Here is a 6,217-nt window from a genome sequence, read left to right as displayed (position 1 = left end):
TTATATACATTTAAAGATTTCTCTAAAATATACTTTTGGGGTTGTACTATTTTTGTGATTGACATATTTACTTCTTTTTTCTTCAATTTTCTTCTTTTTAATGGGACAATCTCTCGAAATTGCTAAGTGGTTACCACTACAATTGATACAAACGATTTCTTCTACATCACATTCTTTGTATGAGTGTTGACCAGCACATGATGAGCACATCTGTGAGCTGGCATACTTTAGCTGAATGGTTAAACTTCAGACATTTGTAACATTGGACTAATGGTGGAATATAAGTGTGTACAGGATATCTAAATAATTGTATGTAGGCATATTGTGGTAAAGTGGTAGCTGCAAATGTGACGGCTACAGTGCCCAATGGAGATAGTTTTCCCTCTACTTTTTTCATAAAACGTTTGATGGATATCACTTCGGTATCAAACTAATACTTTTATAAATATCTTCGTTGGACATGTCTGTCGGTACGTATCTTATGATACCAGTTTTTTCTGTGATATATGCTGGTACAAAAGCCTTGAATTTATACTTGTTTAAAAAATTGTCCATTTTTAAAAAATTATTGGCTGGTGCGGGCTTTCGAAAGGTCACACCTATTTTATAGGCGTTTACTACACCTGCAATGCCTTTCACATTTTCGGTGAATAACTTTGTTAAAGTAATGGGGTTTTTATTCCCTACTTTTTCATTTTCTGTAGATTCTACATAGACAACACAATCTACACTATGATTTTCAGGAAACTGTCTTTTGTAATTGGGTTTTGTATACATTTTATAGTCCTCGGATATAATTAAATGATTCGGCGACATCTTCCGTTTTTTGCCGCGTTGACTTTTCCACGGTCGACGGGGTTTCCCCCGTCGCTACTATCACTCATTTTCTTTGCTTGATTTATTATTTAGGTATTTACAATAAGATATACAATATTTACAATAAAATTACAATTAAAATAAAAAAATCAAAAAGGAGAAAATTTAAAACACCCGCTCAATTTGACTTCCCGCCAAAAAGTCACTGTCATTGCAAAATCAATGGGTTACCATTTTTTAACATCCGAGGTTTACTACCAGCTCTACTTTGCTGTACTTCTTATGAACATATGGAATATTATTTCTAGTGTAACAATAACATTGTAGAGATAGTAGAAACTCATGGTATACTTTGTTTGATTAACTAATTTCTATTTTATGTATTGCTTTAAAAAGCTAAAAATAAATTATCCGTCTCTATATAAGTTTGTATATAGTTCTGTTGACGAAATGTGAATAATGCAGTTTTAATATTCATGTACTTTTTTATATAGGTTTTGTAAATAATTTATTTTGTTGTAATTATAGAATTATACAACAATATTTGACTATGAGATTGTACCTGATTAAATAATATTCTTTGCACTGAACTATTAAGAAACTCAAGAACAGTTTTTGCACTGTATGTCTATAAAACAAATACCTATTTAAAATAGACTATGACGACTATGACGACAGTAATGGAAACACCAATACATATATATACGCAAATTTTAAATTTTGTTGTGGAAACGTCCTTTAAAGTTATATAATATAATAAAGTTTCCGATGAAACAAATCGGTACCGTAGCTACTCCTTAAAGCTGGTAACATTATTTGAAAATTTGACATTCACACCTGTCAATTTAGCCTCCGGGATTTAAAAACTAACTATAAGGCAGGTATCTTATCTATTTGAATTTGAATTTTGATTAATTTCTGATTGTCTTTTTCATTTTATTTAATATTTTAATCAATTATATGTAGGGTATGTAATTATTAAAGTTAATTTTAGAAGATGGATTTAAAAGAAAATTCCTCTATATTAAATTCTGTTACGAAAGTTAGCCAAGATTTATGAAATGATATACGCTTGAGGTTTATTAATTTTTTTTATGTATACCTATTTTAATTCTTTGTGCTGATGATGTAATTATATAATAGATTATTAATTACAGCACCAACGACCAACAAATCTCAGAGAACAAATCCAAATTTGAACAAACAAATTCTTCAGTGTAAGTTTATTTACAAATATAGTTTAATACATAAAATTTAATACATTTACAATACATCGTTTTGGACAAATACTTAAAATTTTTAGTTTCTCTATATCAAATCTATACATATAAATAAAATTAGAGTATCTGTTTGTAACATTGAAATAACTGTTTTTTATACATGCATACGAATATAAATACGGTACATACACCAAAATAACAATTTTTGTCTGTCTGTCTGTTTGTTCTGGCTAATAAAAATTATTGATTAAATTCAGTATATATAACTTTATTTGGGTCAAGGACAGTGTGTACAATGAAATTACTTAATTAAGAATACAGTATATTTATTTCTTACTAAATGTTCCCGCGACTTCGTCCGCATGGAATTATACTATATTTTTCTAAAATAAATGTAGCCTAAGTTACTACTTATTACATTAGATACCTGCCAAAAAAGTCCCGTTCAAATTTGTCCAGCCATTTCAGAGATTAGCCGGAACAAACAGACAGACAGACAGGCAAAAATTTTAAAAAGTGTGTTTTTGGTGTATATACCTTATTATATTCATATGTTTGTAGTAAAAATGGTTATTTCAATATTACAAACAGACACTCTAATTTTATTTATATGTATAGATTGTATGGCCAAAACAATTAATCACATTTATTTTTAAGTAATCATAATTATAGTTAACAATATAATTGGCATGTAAAATTATAAGCAATATAGCACCAATTGCTATAGCATTGCTAAAAAATTACCAATATGAGTTAAATAATATAAAAATTGAGTACTTGTAAATATCCCGACTACATAGACTTACAAATGTTCTCAAAGAAAAATCTATTATCCCCAATCATCATTTCGGATTTCGAAAAGGACATTCCACTGTTGAATAAGTTCATAGAGTATGCAGAAAAATTAGAAAATTTATGAAAAAAAAGGAAAAAAGACTGCACCTCAGGATTTTAAGAAATCCTTGCAGTAGTACCACAGGGCTTTGTACTAGGCCTGACTTACACAATTTGTACACACCCAACTTAGCTTAAAGTACTGAAATTACAACAGCAATATTTGCTGATGATGCAGCCTTCCTTGCTTCGAGTCAATATCCACTTGAGGCTTCCAACATCTTACTTGTTTAATTTAGAAACATGAAATAATAAGTGCTTACTTTTAATAAATGTGAAGTAAACATTTGTAATATGGTGATGCAAATGAAAAAAGTGCCATCTAGTAGTCATAGTTTGGAAACATAAATGCAAAGTTGAAACAATGCAAAATTTACTCCATTATATCATTCTAACAATTTATTGACTTTTTAAAAATAGATTATATGTTTTGAATGTTTGCATGATATTAAGTAATTCGTTTGATTGCAATGACGCTATCTATATTATGGTTGTTCCAAGCGAGAACCCACAGTAGGAGATGGTAGCCTGTGGTCTGAGTAAGTTGATAAAGTAAAAAGCTGTCTATGAACCGATTTTAAATTAATTTATATTTGTCTGTAATCTATACTAGTCCTTATTTATAATATAATAATAATATGTGTATTTGTTAGTTACACAATACATATTCCCATCTGTAATGCACAAACAACCTGATAAATTAATATGACAAAGAATTATTTGATATAAAGGATGAATTGCAACCTATTGGATTTTTAAAAAAAAAAACCTGAAAGTTATGAAATGAAAAATAAAAAAGTTGTATACACAATGGGGATACAATATAAATAATTTGAAAATTGTAATTCTTTTTACATTTTTTCATAACTTGAAAGTATACTTTGGGCATTCCATAACTGTCATATTTTTGAAATGTTTACTGTTTAAAACTGTATAATTCGTTATAGGTCAGTCCAGAAGAACTGTCTGCATCACCAAATGTATTACCAAGAAAATATGTTATCAACCATCCAGTTGAAGAACAAATTAAAGCAAACAAAAATCAATCAATAATGACTCCATTGATGCAATTGATGTTAGTACTGTTTTATTAACTACTAACTGTTCCAGCGCCTTTGTCCGCACTTATCCGCGACCACCCGACCGGACTCGACCCGCGACACCGCGAATCTAATTTTATATTTCTAAAATAAAAGTAGCCTAAGTTACTCCTAATTATATCAGCTATCTGCCAAAAAAAGTCCTGTCAAAATCGGTCCAGCCATTTCAGAGATTAGCCGGAACAAACAGACGGACAGACAAAAATTCTAAAAAAATGTCTTTTTGGTGTATGTACCGTGTTTATTTTCATATGCATGTATAAAAAACGGTTATTTCAATATAACAAACAGACACTCCAATTTTATTTATATGTATAGAATTAATTATGAAAGCCGCAAAGATATGTTATCGATTATCTGTACGTGACGTTTTTGCGATAAAAACTATTATTGGCGGTCTTTATGCACATAACATTCATGGCCTCGATGGTCTAAAGTGTACCACACTGTTTTATTTACTATTAACGCGGGTTCGCTTTCTAACATGGTACAAATATTTATTTCCATGAGTGCCTATGATTGTTCGTATTGGTTGTGTGTTTTCTATGTATATTATGTATGGATTAGAAATGTATCTAAGGATATCTATCAGTTGTCTAGTACCCATAACACAAGCTCTAGGTAGTTTATCTTGGGACTAGATGCTGTGTGAATTGTCCTAAGATATTATTATTACATATATGTGTCTACACGTAATAGATATGTGATAAGTAATGAAAAACTAAGAATAGTAGAAATAAAAATATTGCGAATATATTGAGATGGTAAATGAATATTTATGTATGTATCACAATAAACTGTAATTATGTAGGCCTCGGACGGAGGAATTAAAAAAAACAAATTTACTTTATGCTAATTGAATGTAAAAGTATTAATGATAATCTGCAACTTAATAATAATTATCCTACTTACTGTTCACTCCGAAGTCAGGTATGTGAATGAGCTTAAATTTATTTAATTACTAAATAACTCGTAATATGAAGAGTCGTTGTTAAGTAAGTTTCCCCTGGTCAGCGTTTTCGACTCGTGGTGCTATCCTAGTAACTTTCAAGAATATAGAAATTATTTCATGAAATTTGCTACACTGATAGTCTAAATGCTGAGAAAGGACATAGGTTACCTATTAATGTGAAAAAGGTTTGTAAGGGGTTTGAAAGAGGAGATGAAAGATTGTATGAAAGTATCGTCATTTTTAAAGCTAGAAGCTTGAAACTTATTTTTTAGGCTGTATATTGAAATATATATATAAACTAACTGTAACCTGTGCGAAGCCGGGGCGAGTAGCGAGTATAATATAATGTCACTTTGTTACACATTCACACCTATAATACGCAACCTGATAAATGAATATGGCATAAAGAAATAAGGGATATAAGGGATCAATTGGAAATTGGATTGAATTTAAAAAAAGACCTGATTGTTATAAAATGCCCCTGGATAAAACTTTCTAGTAAATAACTTGAACATTGTGATATGCTCATAGACAATTTTTTTTATTAATTTGAAAGTAGACTATGGGCATTCCATAACTTTTATGTTTTTGAAATGTACACTGATTAAAGCTGTATAATTTGTTACAGGCCAGTTCAAAAGAACTGTCTACATCACCAAATGTATTACCAAGAAATTATGTCACCAACCATCCAATTGGAGAACAAATTAAAGCAGACAAAAATCAAAGTGTATGTAATGACTCCATTGATCCATTTGATGTTAGTATTATTTTATTATCTGTTTATTTAATTTTAATTACAGCCACAAAGGTATGTTATAAATAATCTGTACACATATACGTCATATGCGATAAAAACTATTATTGGCGGACTTTATCTACATAACAATGAATGTTGTGTAGGTAATAGACCTCAGTGGTCTAGAGGTTTACCACACCACTGTATTTCTGATTATCGCGGGTTCGATTTCTAACACTGTACAAAGATTTATCTTCATGCGTATGATTGTTTGTATTGGTCTGGGTGATTTCTATGTATATTATGTATGGATTAGACATGTATATAAGAGTATGTATCAGTTGCCTAGTACCCGTAACACAAGCTTTAGCTAGCTTATCTTGGGAATGGATGCTGTGTGAATTGTCCTGAGATATCTAGACACGCGGTAGCGTGTCAAGCCGAGTTTCAAGTAAGAGAACTGGCGAACAGCACCGTGTGTATATTTACACGAACC

General features: G+C 30.4%; 1 long non-coding RNA gene and 1 pseudogene across 1 annotated transcript; one reads left to right on the top strand and one right to left on the bottom strand.

The window, feature by feature from the left end:
- LOC131855054 (uncharacterized) lies at positions 1–816 on the bottom strand (annotated as a pseudogene).
- Positions 817–1,805: 989 nt separating this feature from the next.
- On the top strand, positions 1,806–5,700 carry LOC131855017 (uncharacterized). The gene is made up of 3 exons (XR_009358087.1): positions 1,806–1,893; positions 1,974–2,033; positions 5,611–5,700. It is a non-coding gene; the product is annotated as an uncharacterized LOC131855017 (long non-coding RNA).
- Positions 5,701–6,217: the final 517 nt, after the last annotated feature.

The sequence above is a fragment of the Achroia grisella genome, unplaced genomic scaffold (genome assembly GCF_030625045.1).
Source record: "Achroia grisella isolate CSIRO2021 unplaced genomic scaffold, CSIRO_AGI_Agris_v1 utg1295, whole genome shotgun sequence".
Lineage (NCBI taxonomy): Eukaryota > Metazoa > Arthropoda > Insecta > Lepidoptera > Pyralidae > Achroia > Achroia grisella.
Note: the sequence above shows the minus strand (reverse complement) of the source record. Positions and strands in the feature narration are given on the sequence as shown.